The sequence below is a fragment of the Aquarana catesbeiana genome, linkage group LG01 (assembly GCF_042186555.1).
Source record: "Aquarana catesbeiana isolate 2022-GZ linkage group LG01, ASM4218655v1, whole genome shotgun sequence".
NCBI classification, from domain to species: Eukaryota; Metazoa; Chordata; class Amphibia; order Anura; family Ranidae; genus Aquarana; species Aquarana catesbeiana.
The window spans coordinates 867,718,058-867,733,265 of NC_133324.1; the positions used below are offsets into that span (position 1 = coordinate 867,718,058).

Genomic DNA, 15,208 nt, shown 5'->3' on the forward strand with positions numbered 1-15,208 from the left:
CGATCTTCCCTGCGCTTCTGGCTCCCTGCTGTGCAAAGCCGCTGTAATAGTGTCCTGCAGCCATGCCGCCCCCCGCACCGCGGCCTCGGCCCTGAGCTGCTCCATCAGGCTATCCATCTCAGCCATGCTCTTCCAGGAACTTTCCACCACTACTGTTACACCCCCTTGGGCGGGGTTACCTTATAAAGGCCTTCCTTGCTACCTCCCCCTCGGTTACTTCATACCACACCCCCTAAAACTATTAACTCCCCTGTTACCACAGTCATGCATGCCCTCCTCTATGCATTACATGCTGTTGCTACGGGCTTCTCTATAATCAGAGAAACAGCCAAGAGGCTCATGGTAACTCTGGAGGAGCTGCAGAGATTCACAGCTCAGGTGGAGAATCTGTCCACAGGACAACTATTATGCCCCATACACACGGTCGGACTTTGTTCGGACATTCCGACAACAAAATCCTAGGATTTTTTCCGACGGATGTTGGCTCAAACTTGTCTTGCATACACACGGTCACACAAAGTTGTCGGAAAATCCGGTCATTCTGAACGCGGTGACGTAAAACACGTACGTCGGGACTATAAACGGGGCAGTGGCCAATAGCTTTCATCTCTTTATTTATTCTGAGCATGCGTGGCACTTTGTCCGTCGGATTTGTGTACACACGATCGGAATTTCCGACAACGGATTTTGTTGTCGGAAAATTTTATAGCAAGCTCTCAAACTTTGTGTGTCGGAAAATCCGATGGAAAATGTGTGATGGAGCCTACACACGGTCGGAATTTCCGACAACAAGGTCCTATCACACATTTTCCGTTGGAAAATCCTACCGTGTGTACGGGGCATTAGTCGTGCACTCCACAAATCTGATCTTTATGGAAGAGTGGCAAGAAGAAAGCAATTGTTGAAAGAGTCATAAGAAGTCCCATTTGCAGTTTGTGAGAAGCCATGTGGGGGACACAGCAAAAATGTGGAAGAAGGTGCTCTGGTCAGATGAGACCAAAATTACATTTTTAGGCCAAAATGCAAACTGCTATGTGTGGTGGAAAACGAACACTGCACATCACCCTGAACACATCATCCCCACTGTGAAACATGCTGGTGGCAGCAACATGTTGTGAGAATGTTTGTTTTTCTTCAGCAGGGACAGGGAAGCTGGTAAGAGTTGATGGGAAGATGGAGCTAAGTACAGGGCAAACTTAGAAGAAAAGCTGTTAGAGTCTGCAAAAGACTCGACACTGGGGCAGAGGTTCAGTTTCCAGCAGGACTACGACCCTAAACATACAGGCAGAGCTACAATGGAAGCATATTCATGTGTTATAGTGGCCCGGTCAAAGTCCAGACCAAAATCCACTTGAGAATCTGTGGCAAGACTTGAAAATTGCTGTTCACAGACGCTCTTCATCCAATCTGACAGAGCTTGAGCTATTTTGCAAAGAAAAATGGGCGTAAATGTCACTCTAGATGTGCAAAGCTGGTAAAGACATACCCAAAAAGATTTGCAGCTGTAATTGCAGCGAAAGGTGGTTCTACAAAGTATTGACTCAGGGGGGCTGAATACAAATGAATACCACACTTTTCAGATAGTTATGTGTAAAAAAAATTTTGAAAACCATTTATCCTTTCCTTCCACTTATGTGCCACTTTGTGTTGGTCTATCACATAAAATCCCAATAAAATACATTTACATTTTTGGTTGTAACATGACAAAATGTGGATAATTTCAAGGGATTGAATACTTTTCAAGGCACTGTATAACTTTCACACAGAATAAATAATATACGCTGATTTGGGTTGTTTGAAAGAAAATGTAGGAGAATACATTTTGGCCTAAATTTATGAAGATAATTGATTTGCAAAATTTTATAACAGAAATTAAGAAAAGTGTTTTTTTTTTTTTTGGTTTTTTTTTTAACATTTTCAGCATTTTTTTGTTTATAGCCAAGAATTAAAAACCCAGTGGTAATTAAATACCACCAAAATTAAAGCTTTATCTGTCTCAAGAAATTATTAAAAATTTAATTTGGAGAACACTGCCCCAAGGGATAGTGCGGGTAAGATAATTGGCAAGAAATAAGGCAATGGTGATAAGGAAGTATAAAAAGTATACATTTTATTATTCAGTGGAAAAATACAAAATATAAAGAACTAACGTTTAAAAGCATTAAATTGGGACACATATGAATGTACATATAACAGCTGCTACGTGTTGAGACAAACAAAAATTTATAGACAAAAGGTCAATTATAAATAGTGGTCGCAACAAATCCCTACATGTTTCGGAAAAAAGCCAAGAGGCTAGTTGAATATTGTATTCATTTCCTTCCTCAGGGGTTAAATGGAAGCATGCTGATATAGTTCTATCAAAAAAATATATAAACATCATAGATAATTAAACAATTATATGTTTAAAAATAAACAAATATATATTGGTGCAACAGTTGGTCATAAAAATGGCAGAGAGACAATCATTTACAGAATTTGATACTTACAGGTCATATGTTCCTTAAATGGTAGTGCACAGCACCATTGAAATAGATGAGACCTCACGCCTCCAAAAACCGCAAGGTCGCCTATCAAATCTCAGCAAGGATGGATAGAAGAGGGTGGGAGAGAAGCCCCTCCCACTCCTAGGTTCTTGGGAAATTCCCAGGCAGAGTATGTTATGTTATGAGTACATATGGGGCTGGAACGGATGTTAACCCCGTACTGGGGTACCCCAGGAAGACGACAAGTTTGTCGAAACGGCGTAGGGAGGAGCGACGTGCTGACGTCACCACCATCCACCGCTGATCCCGGAAGCGACGGGCAGCAGCTGTGAGCCGGCCGGCATTGTTTGTGTACACATGCGATTTTAAGCTACAACACTGTAAGTGCTTTTCTTGTGATTTTTTATTAATAAATGTCAGTATTACGCTATGGAGCTCTTTCTTTCATTCTTGGGATCTGAGTGCCAGTCTACCATCTAGCGGACCCCCTGAGAGGTGACACTTGGAGCCATAATATTGATAGAGACCCAGTGGCTGGGGGACACAGCCACCTGCACTTGCGATCTCCTTAAACAAGAGATCAAAAGATCTGGTAAGGGGCAGATCGTTTTGTTTGGTGGAGGAATTTCCCTATCATCACATCCTTCAGGGTGACAACAGTGCATGCTTCACATCAGCAGAAGAGTGTTGTTTTACTTTATACCAATATTATTAATGCTTTTTCATTCTCCACTGGTGAAAGACTTTTCCAGCAAAGAAACGTTTTTGTATGGACCTTGTTCAACATACTTGATGTTTGATTGCATATATACATAAAACATAAGAAGTAATCTTATATGTCACATATTTGTGGTTACTAATGTGTGTTCTAGCTATCATCATCCCTTTTCCAAATACCATTATTAGTTTTATATCATATATAGGTGTATATGTTATGGTCATATAAATGGTTTATGACCACATTCACTTAATCACAGCAGCGCAGCCCTTCTTGGTATAGTATTTCGGAATGGAGGTTGCCTCACATTTAGGGTTGCAGCAGCTATAACAATTTAGGGTTCAGACACATGACTTTTGTTTTTTGAACACTTTATGGGATAGCGCAGTATATACCTTTTGGTTTTGAATATATGCTTACAAGAGTGGGGGTGGCTAGGATTAGTGCACCTATCAGCCACATGAATCGGTGATAATGCACCTGTGTGTAGAGAGCTGACAGGTGAACTGAGTGAATCCAAGCTCAGTGACATTTTTGTACACCTGCAGCTGATTGCCCACACAATAGCAGTCTGAGATGGGCAGTCCCTCGGCTGATACGGCGCCCGGCGTCACCACGTAGACAACGCGGTGACGTCAGGCCTCGACAGAGCCGCTGACACGTAAACAGGGCAACAGCTACTGGCAAGATGACAGAGCTGTGCGCATGTGCTGGACACAAAAGTGCCCCTGCAGATGCGCAAAGTGCCGTAGCCCATAAGGGGGTCATGCCTCCAGATTAAAAGAACGGTCTGGAGGCCCCCGTGTGTCGGGGCACTCGGAAGAGCCACAAAAGCAAGGGGTATATCCTTATTTAGGTATTCCAGCCAATATTCACTAGGCTTTTTGTGAGTATTTGTGAGCCTTGCAGTCAACATGAACAAGTATAGTAATACAAACTACAAACCACCTCAGAGCACTTTCAGAAATTAACTTAAATCACCGGTTCCTGGTCAGACACAGTTAATTTGTAGCAGAACAATTCTTACCAGGTCTACAGGGGTTTCAAGAAGGAAACCAGATGAAAAAGAGATTAAAGGGCAATGAAGTCTGTTAAATATAAGCAGACTGGTATGGGAGCCCTAGGCGGGAATGTTCATTACATAGGCATGGAACACTGTTGTCACCATCAGTAAGCTTGTCATTGGAAAGGACATGCAGCCACCATGAGAGTGTGTGCATGCAGATGAGAAGTGGCTGGTAAAACTGCTGTCACAGTGATGGTAATGATCAAATTCTCTGTACAGAAGCCCTGCATAGCAGTAAAACCCAACAGGGGTTAGAATTCTTTTCCAGTAAGGCTGGGTTAACATATGAGCATGCAGCGGCTCCCAGCAGGAGTTGGGAGCCGCTGCATGCTCATGTTGGGTGAATTCGGACCTGAAACAGACCAGAAGACGCACAGGACTCCTGTGCAAATCGCACCAGAGCCGCTGTGGAGATATGTGAACTGGCTCCATAGAGAGCCAATCGCAATCTCCTGCTGTGGCGAATTGGATGCGGCGAAACCCACATCCAATTCACACTAGTGTGAACCCAGCCTAAAAAAAAAAACTTTGGTTGGACATATAAATTAGTTCTGTCAGTTGCAGTCTACTGTGCTGCAACACAAAGCACAAAGCAAAATAGTTCTGGCTTGTGTCCCCGTAATAAATATTTCATAACCCAGAAAGCCGCTATGTGACAAGAGATGTAAAAGAATTTCTGGCTGCACATACACAGCGGATGAACTAACACAGCAAAGATTGTAAATAAACGACTTTCAATTATGTAGTGGCTTCACTTTAATTATTCACACACATGGTTAAATATAGAACTGTGCAGAGGAGAAAAAAAAACACAATCCTGTCCTATCAGTGTTCTATTAATATACAGACGGGAGCACACCATTGGAAGAATATGTGTACAGTATACACATTATCAGCACTGCGGAAAAAGAAATTGTAGGCGTTAAAGTGGTCCTCACGCTGGCACTTTAGAAAAGTGGTGGGTATGCAGAATTCCACGCTGTATGCTGATTAGTATAAGGGCCCGATCCCACCAGGTGCAATGGGTCTGCTTTGGGCGGCTATTCCAGCGCAGTCCCACCGCAAGGCAAAGCAAATTGCTGTGTCTCCTATGTGCCTGGTTTATATCGTGTTCCATTGTGTGCTGAAAAAAAGTACAGCAGATCATACTTTTCTTCAACGCAGCACAGTGCAAGGCAATCCACCCACTCACAAAGCACAGTGGCAAATAAAAGTTTTTGAAATGTCACTTGTGACATTTCAATAAAGCTTGTTTAAAAAAAAAACAAAACGGAGGATGCGCCAAGATCGGTGAATTGGCACTGCAGTTGTCCTACTGCATTGCAGAGCATACCAGCTGCTGCATTGTAATTGTTATGAATGGACCCTCAGTGTTTTTTTTTTTATAATATGTGGTATAAATGCGAGCCTAGCAGTTGCAGTGCATCCTAATTATGTTAAGTGAGTCGCATTCAGCTGCAGTACTGCCTACTGAATGGAACTGGGGGTTCATTTTTGTCCTTCCACCAAGCAAAGCCCCATACCATTTTTTTTTTTCTTAGTTTCTGTTATACAATTTTGTAAATATGTAATTTTTCTCCTTCACTAATATGCAGCACTGATGGGCACTGATAGGAGGCACTGATGGGCAGCATTTATGAGCACTGATAAGCAGCAATGATGGGCACTGATAGACGACATTGATGAGTTACTGATTGGCATCACTGGTGGGCACCGACAGGCATTGCTGCGGCTGTAAAGTGGAACCTTGGATTACAAGCATAATCCGTTCCAGGAGTATGCTCGTAATCCAAAGTACTCGTATATCAAAGCAAGTTTTCCCATTGAAGTCAATAGAAACTAAAATAATTTGTTCCGTATTGACTTCAATGGGATGCAATACCGCATGCGGCCAGAGGCGGGGGGGCGCTGGAGAGCCTTGGAAATGGTTGAAAAGGGCCGAGGACACTTCGGCTGACCTCGGCAAACCTCAAAGACTTCCTACCTGAGATTTGCTGAGGTCAGCAGTGCTGTCCTCGGGCCTTTCCGTGCATTTCTGAACGGTGCTGATCGGCGACATTCGGCTCTGCTCGGCGCCCTCCCACCTCAGGCCAAAAGCAGTACTGCACACCGCTTTCGCCTGAATCCTGCTCGTTTTGCGAGACAACACTCGCAAACCGAGTTACGATTTTTTAAAATACAGTGCTCGTATTGCGAAACGCTCGTTAACCGCGTTACTCGCAATCCGAGGTTCCACTGTACTGATAATCATTGGACTGATTATCATTGCAGATGTCCCTACTGAGGAAAGCAGCTTATTGGCTCTCTTCTCCTCATGCTCTGTCAGCGTGAGTAGAGGAATACCGATAACTAGCACTTCCTATGCACACTGTGATTAGCTGTGATTGGACACAGCTGATCACATGGTTAGTAGCCCACATCATAGGCTCTTTACCTTGAGTGATAATGCGGTGTGTCCAAGGGAGACCTGCCCCCCCGATCACCGTGCCCGGAGGCGTCTACATGCGTCTACGAGCGGCTTGTTCTGAAGGACGTCATATGACGTCCACCCAGAATAATAAAACTCCCGCCCGGCAGTCATTCTGCTTTAGTCCGGGTGGAAAGTAGTTAAAATAATTGTAAAGGATCGTTTTTTATTTTTAAAAAATAACAAACATGTCATACTTACCTCCACTGTGCAGCTCGTTTTGCACAGAGTGGCCCCGAACATCCTCTTCTGGGGTCCCCCAGTGGCTCTCGCAGCTCCTCCCCACATCAGATAACCCCCTAGGAGAAGCTCTCTCCCGGGGGGTTCCCTTTCGGGCGTGCTCCTGAGTCCATCAGTTATGTCCACAGACACTAATGCTGGACTCGCCCCCCCCCCCCCAACACCCACGTCATTGGATTTGATTAACAGCAGCGGGAGCCAATGGCTGCGCTGCTATCAATCTATTCAATCAAGAGCTGGGACCCCATAGAGAGAGGGACAGCATTTCCCCCCTGAGGAGATGAAGGGGCTCAGGTAAGTAAAACGGGGGGCTGGGGGGCCGGTGACTGCCAGGTGTTTTTTCACCTTAATGCAAAGGATGCAAAACACAGAGGGCTTACAACCCCTTTAAGACAGTATTAGACCCAAAACCTTTATTCTTTTGCAAACTAATTCTTAGAGATGAAGGCTGCATTAGTTTTCTTTTTAGGCTTTCATTCTTCTATTTTCATCTGGTGATCCAGCCAGTAAGTCTGTTGTTTATGAAAAGAACAAGCTGTTCTGCAGATCTATCAGTTAACAGGGATGAGGCAAACCATTCACCACTGACAAGGGTGCTTAAAATGACCAGCTTTTTAATTATTTACAGTATTTATGTAAAATATTTATCCCAAATGGAAAAAAAAACTGCTGTAACTGCTAATATAGTATTAGCTTGATTTGGCCTCAGTTTGTTAGTGTATTTAAATCTGCTAGTCCATCTAACACTCCCTGCCACTCCCACACTGACAATGCTGCCATCTGCTGTGCCCCCTGTGCTCCTTCATCCAGAGTGGAGGCACTCTAATAGGAGATGTGTTACTGGTTGGCTCACCAGGGGAAAACGGATGCAGCCACCATATCTAATGATTGGTAAGCTGCAAAATATTACATTTTTGGTTTTGGGTTTAATACCGCTTTAAGGGGGGCAGTAAAAAAAAGCACACCCCCAACCACAAATCTAACTAAGACTAGAGTTTTGTTTTTTTTTCTTGTTGTTTTTTGTTTTTTGCTTTTTGTTTTTTAATGTTCAGCTCTGGGGAAACTAAACTGATGTCCTTGAGATCTGAGGCACAGACCTTGAGAAGTCGGCCTCCAATGACGAGAGCTCCCAGCTGTGCTATGTAGATTGCTCTTATTTTTGATGTGCTCTGGGTTTGCGTGTGTTTTTAATTCTCACCAAGTAAAACTTTTTTTCTTTTTTGTATTCTTTTGAGCTGCTAATGAATGCCACAGTCCCGAGGTAAATCATTTTTTTACCAATCGCCCCCGGGCCCTGTTTACACGCCGCCGTCTCGGTCGCTGTGCCTCTCAGGCTGTTGCTGTTCCTATGGAAACCAGGTGTATCGTCTCAGTCTGATCATGTTAATCCCAGATTAATTTGTCAGCAGGATGTGAGCGACAAATCAGCAGCTTTGTCTGCCATTTTATCCCAAAAAGCGAGCAATCTGCAAAGAATAGGATTAGGGGGACAAACACGAGTGCTCGGCGGCTCTTCCAATAATGGCTGAATGCGCTGGTTGCGTTGCTCACTCATGTGAGACGGGTTAATCATGGTGTGTTGTCTGCTCATTAGAGCATGGCGGCTAGGTTTATTAAGAGAGAACCCCACACAACATTTAAAGCTGAACTCCGGGAGAAAAAAAACAAACCCCATGCAGGGTCATTTGCGTAGGCCTCCTGCACACTGGACGTTTTTTTGACGTTTTTACAGCAGCTGTTTTTGGCTGTAGATGTTTTTTTTCTACAGTCATTAACCACTTCCGGACCGCCCACCGTCGTTATACGTCGGTAATTTGACGGGGAATATCGTTGTTATGGCAGCAGCTAGCTTTCATAACCCCGTTATCCTCGTCTTCAGCGGGCGATCCGGATTAAGATAAAAGTGGTCTCTGTGGCGGATTCGCCACGAGATCACTTTTATCGGCGGCGGGAGAGGGGCACCCCCCTCCTGCCGCGATCCGGTGCCCTCCGCCGCTTACCGGAGCCGTCAGCAGCGGCGGAGGCAATCGCGTTTATCCCCTGCCTGGGTATGGAGACGAGTGAGGGGAAGATAGCCCCCACCCGTCTCCATATCACTGCAGGGCGGAAGCGACGTCAAAACTACTCACTTCCGCCCATAGCTCTTAAAGGACCATTTTTTTTTTTTTCATATTTTTAAATGACAATTTTTTTTTTTTTTTTAAATTGCATTTTAATGTAAATATGATATCTGAGGTCTTTTTGACCCCCGATCTCATATTTAAGAGGACCTGTCATGCTTTTTTCGATTACAAGGGATGTTTATATTCCTTGTAATAGGAATAAAAGTGACACATTGACACAGTGTAATAATGTAAAAAAAAAGGTCCTCCTCTGTAAACTTAAAACATGCAAGCTGTAGAATTTTTTTAAATGTCGCCTATGGAGATTTTTAAGGGTAAAAGTTTGTCGCCATTCCACGAGCGGGCGCAATTTTGAATTGTGAATGTTGGGTATCAAATTACTCTGCATAACATTATCTTTCACAATATAAAAAAAATTGGGCTAACTTTTTTATTTTTTTTAATTCAAAAAAGTGTATTTTTTCCAAAAAAAAGTGCGCTTGTAAGACCGCTGCGCAAATACAGTGTGACAGAAAGTATTGCAACGACTGCCATTTTATTCTCCAGGGTGTTAGAACCCCCAAAACTAGTAGGTTCTGAGAGACATTTTTCAGCTGGAAAAACGCTCTAACGCTGATAAACGTTTAAAAACGTCGCTCACCAGCGTTTTTTTTTTTTTTTTTTGTTTTTTGTTTTTTTTTAATTTTTTATTTATAACAGACAGAGTGGGCCCACATTGACCAAACAATACATCCAACAGTATATCTCCACCACGGATTATTACATGACACAGCACATTCAAGGCCATTATGTTTGCGGAATCATGGCGAATTAATTAGTACAATCCCATGTGTTCCCCCTCTCCTTTTTTCCTTTTTCCAAGAAGTTGTGGAAAGGTCCTGCAAGCAGGAAAAGAAAGAGGTAGCAAAGAGAAGAAGAAGAGAAGAAATATAGTGTGGGGAAAGTATAAGGGAAGACAGGGGTGGGGGGAGGGGATGAGGAGAGAGTCCCCAGGCTCATGGATCGTATTGAGAATATGATGTAATGCAGCAGCATTACTGAATTCCCTGTGTCCAGCACGCGGACACCAGCGTTTTTTAATGTTTTTGATTCACTGAAAAAAACTAAAAAATAAAAAAAAATTTCTTACAAAAAAAATGCTAAAACACTAACGCGGAAAAAAGCTAATAAATGCTAAAAAACGCTGTTGCAAAAACGTTGAAAAAAGTTGAAAAACTCACTGCAAAGCTACTGATGCTTTTATAACTTTATTTTAACGTCCAGTGTGCATGAGGCCGTAGACTTTTTCAGCGTTTTTGCACTATGCCTCATGCACACTGGACGTATTTACAGCTGCTGTTTTTGGCTTCAGACATTTTTTCTGCAGCCAATAAACTCTCCAGCATTTTATCTTATGTCTCCATGCAAACATAGGCTGTTATCAGCAGTTTTTGGCAGGGGAGTTTTCTGGCTGGAAAAAAACCCCAGAACTAGTGGGTTCTGAGAGGAGTTTTAAAGCTCTAACTCTGAAAAAAGCTGAAAACCACTTAAAAACGCCAAAAAACCGCAGTTATTCAGCATTTATCAGCGTTTTGGAGCCATAAGCTTTTATGGGAATATAGTTTTGCTAAAAAAAACCACTAAAATAAATGTCCTCTATTGATGCCTGTTGTATGTTTGTTTAACTGCTGCTTCCTTTGGTAAAATGTTTATGCTAAGCATTGGATTGCTTTTCAGAGGACAGCTACAGTGCCTTGAAAAAGTATTCACACCCCTTGATGTTTTCCACATTTTGTCATGTTACAACTAGGGCGGAAGGAAGAGGTGCAGATCGAGCCCTCTCTCCTCTCCTGTCTGTGTGTGTGTTTGGGAGAAAGTGTAACCGCTACAGCCAGCAACCCTGCTGGGAAGCCATAGTCCAGTCTGAATAATGTGTCCGGGTTTCAGGCAGTCTGAAACCCGGACACGTGATTGCACACCTAAATTGTCTGGGTGAATCCGGGCAACCCTAGTTACAACCAAAAACGTAAATGTATTTTATTGGGATTTTATGTGACAGAAGATAAATGATAAATGGTTTTCAAATTTTTTTACAAATAAATATGTGAAAAGTGTGGCGTGCGTTTGTATTCAGTCAATACTTTGTAGAACCACCTTTCGTTGTAATTACAGCTGCAAGTCTTTTTGGGGATGTCTCTACCAGCTTTGCACATCTAGAGAGTGAGATGTTTGCCCATTCTTCTTTGTAAAATAGCTCAAGCTCTGTCAGATTGGATGGAGAGCGTCTGTGAACAGCAATTTTCAAGGCTTGCCACAGATTCTCAATTGGATTTAGGTCTGGTTCACTTTGATGCGATCTGGCATGCGATTTGACATGTCAAACTGCATGCCTATTGCCCTCAATGGAACTGTCCGAATCGGTGCGACGCTGACTTTGCGGTGCCGCACTGATTCCCAAAAGTAGTTTCTGTATTACTTTTGGCGATTTCAATAGACATTTGTGCAGGAAACCGCACAGATGTCTCTGAAATCGTCGGACCGACATGCAGGAATTAAATTGTGCAAGTTCAGCTGAACTTGCACGATTTCATTCCCGAAGTAGTGTGCACCTGGGCTTAGGTTTGGCCTTTGACTGGGCCATTCTAACACATAAATATGCTTTGATCTAAACCATTCCATTGTAGCTCTGGCTGAATGTTTAGGGTCGTTGTCCTGCTGGAAGGTGAACCTCCACCCCAGTCTCAAGTCTTTTGCAGACACTAACATGTTTTCTTCTAAGATTGCCCTGTATTTGGCTCCATCCATCTTCCCATCAACTCTGACCAGTTTCCCTGTCCCTGCTGAAGAAAAGCATCCCCACAACATAATGCTGCCACCACCATGTTTCACAGTGGGGATGGTGTGTTTAAGGTGATGTGCAGTGTTAGCTTTCTGCCAAACATAGCGTTTTGCTTTTAGACCAAAAAGTTAAATTTTGGTCTCATCTGACCAGAGCACCTTCTTCCACATATTTGCTGTGTCCCCCACATGGCTTATCGCAAACTGCAAAAGGGACTTCTTATGGCTTTCTTTCAACAATGGTTTTCTTCTTGCCACTCTTCCATAAAGGCCAGATTTGTGTAGTGCACGACTTAGGCCCCTTTCACACGAGGCGGGCTCCGTTTCTACGGAGCCCGCCTCTGTCCGCCGGCTCAGCGGGAGATCTGTCCGTTGATCTCCGCTGAGCCGGCGGATGACAGGTCCCTCTCTGCTCACTGAGCGGGGAGGGGCTTGTCAGGCGCCGCTGCCGCCTATGGAGGGATCGGACGAAAACGGACAGCGTGTCCGTTTTTGTCAGATCTCACCCGATCCGATCCGCCAGCGACGGATCTGGACGTAGAGCCATACGTCTGCTTTTAGCGGATCGGACGGGGTCGGATGTCAGCGGACATGTCTCCGCTGACATCCGACGCTCCATAGGCTAACATGGATCGCCCGTTCAGGTCCGCCGTCAAAACTGACATGCGGTCCTGAACGCTCCGATCGTGTGAAAGGGGCCTAATAGTTGTCCTGTGGACAGATTCTCACACCTGAGCTGTGGATCTCTGCAGCCCCTTTATAATTGCCATGAGCCTCTAGGCTGCTTCTCTAAATCGCGCGCCTTCCCGACACGCACAGAAATGCGCTGCCCTTTTGCAAATGTGCAGTAGTGCCATTAATTGTTAATAGCACCCCCACGCATCTGCAAATCCACATGATTTCGCACGTGCCAAACAGCACGATGTGGCACGTTTTTGGGAAAGATTCAGGGACTTCCTTTTCCGTGTTTCTCACATGCAGGGCAAACCTGGAAATGAATAAGTTGCAGCCACTGTCAGCTGTTCAGGAGGTGATCCTGCTATGACCTGAATGCTTGTGGAGTTTTTCTTTTTTTCTCTGAACAGCAATTTTGAATGGGACTAATGCACCGCAACTGCAAGCCAAGCATCTTCAATGGGCAAATTTTATAGGCGATGCTGCCTGCCAGCTCGAGATTTTGTGTTAAATTTGCCATAGCCACGATACAAAGCATCACAGCCATGGCATGAGCACAGCCCCCTCTAGCTGTATCTCAGTCTTTAGGTGTGCTCTTAGGGAGTGGTAAAATCACAGCTCAAACTGCCTGCTTTTACTGCTGCCCGTGTGAAAGAGCCCCTACTTTTTGTTTGGTCCCCACAGTACTGTAAGGCCCCGCACACACTAGCGATTTGTCATGCAATTTCACAGGTCAAATCCAGTGGCGTCCCATAATGCAGGGGCGTCACCCCCCCATCCATGCCTCCGACCCCTAATCTACATGCAGGGTGCTGGACGCATGGACTACAATGAGGGTTTTTTCTTTTTTAAGCACGTGATTAGAGCTAGAGGCACTGCGCCCCGAGCCCACCCACTATAGCGAATGAATGTTCACTATTGTCACACTGATTCTCCTCCTGGCCAATCAGGAAATGGGTCATGAGACCTGTCACCCGATTGTTCGAAAGTAGAGGCGATCCAATTGGCCACCTAGTAGGAGGAGGGAGGAGGCGCACGGAGGAGAGGAGGGGAGATACATGGCCTGATGCAGGAGAGGAGGAGATGCAGGAGAAGCCACTGCCCAGAGCTGCTGTGACCTAGATGGGGTAAGTGCGGGACCGGTGACCTGACCGTCTGGGGGTGCATTGTTTGCTGCCCCCCCCAAAAAAAATTTGCCACTGGTCAAATTGCATGACAAGTCATATCCTATTGTCGGCAATGGAACTGTTCAAATCAGTGTGACACCGACTTTGCAGTGCCGCATCGATTTAAAAAAGTAGTTCCTGCACTACTTTTGCAGATTTCAGGTGCAACTTGCATAAACATCTGTGCATAAGGTCGCACAGATGTCTTCCAAGTCTCACTGATATGCGGCTTTTAAATCGTGTGATTTCAGATGAAAATGCACAATTTCAAAGACACATTCAACGTGAACGAGGGCTGAGTGCCGAATGTCTGGCTCTGAGACATGAAGTTCCAGTTGTAGTAGACTATTCATAGATTTCTTGTTGTACACATGTTCCAATCACAAAAAAAAATGGTATTCTTTTAACTGTGATTGATGGAGGGGCAGATGGACATCTCAAACCCCACTCCTCCAATCACAAAAAAACTTGCATTCATTAAAATGAATATGAGTCTTTTTCTGAATTGAGGATGTGTACAGCCAGCCATGTGCAATGATCAACATACACAGTACTGTGGGGGCTGAGGGATCATGCACACTGCTGCTCAAAAAATGAAAGTAAAAAAAAATTCAAATGGAGCGGCAGCCGAACTTGAATTTGAGTATTATGAAAAAGAAACAAAAAAAAAAAACAAAACTCTGAACTAGTTTTAAACCTATAAACCTATAACCATTACTATAGTCTGTCTAAGGTTTCATATACGCTATGGCTGCCAAACTCATGTTTAGGAGCAGTTGGGCGTTTTTTTCAGCAGCCCCTGAACTCTCTTCTATGTTACCTTATGTGTACATATACACTCAGTCATTTATAGTAGTTTAGAGGCAGTCGATTTACTAACGTTTTTTTTTAAAACAGTTAACCGGCATTTTAAATGGCAAATGCTTGTAAACGCGGTAACCTGTGTTTATGCGCATTTGCGTTTTATAAGTGTTTTTAAAGAGGAACATGCTGTTGCCTGCAAGCAAAGGAAAGGGGGAAGAGAGAGAGAGAGGGGGAGAGGGAGAGGGGGGAGGGAGAGAGGGTGGAGAAAAGGGAGGAGAGAGAGAGAGAGAGAGAGAGAGAGAGAGAGAGAGAGAGAGAGTGGAGGAGAGGGGAAGAGGGGGAGAGAGAGGGGGGGCGCGAGAGAGACAGAGGGGGGGGAAAGACGGGAAGAGTTAAGGGGAGAGAGAGAGGGTGGAGGAGAGGGGGGGAGAGAGAGAGGGTGAGGGAAAGAGGGGGAGAGAGAGGGGGGGAGCGAGAGAGACAGAGGGGGGGGAAAGACGGGAAGAGTTAAGGGGAGAGAGAGAGGGTGGAGGAGAGGGGGGGAGAGGGTGAGGGAAAGAGGGGGAGAGAGAGGGGGGGAGCGAGAGAGACAGAGGGGGGTGGGAGACGGGGAAAGACGGGAAGAGTTAAGGGGAGAGAGAGGGGG

The 15,208-nt window shown here is 44.6% G+C and overlaps 1 protein-coding gene across 12 annotated transcripts in view; it reads left to right on the forward strand.

Annotated features, from left to right (window-relative positions):
* Window positions 1-15,208, forward strand: part of PROM1 (prominin 1) — a 340,751-nt gene that overhangs the window by 61,318 nt on the left and 264,225 nt on the right. The gene's annotated exons all lie outside the window — the stretch shown is intronic.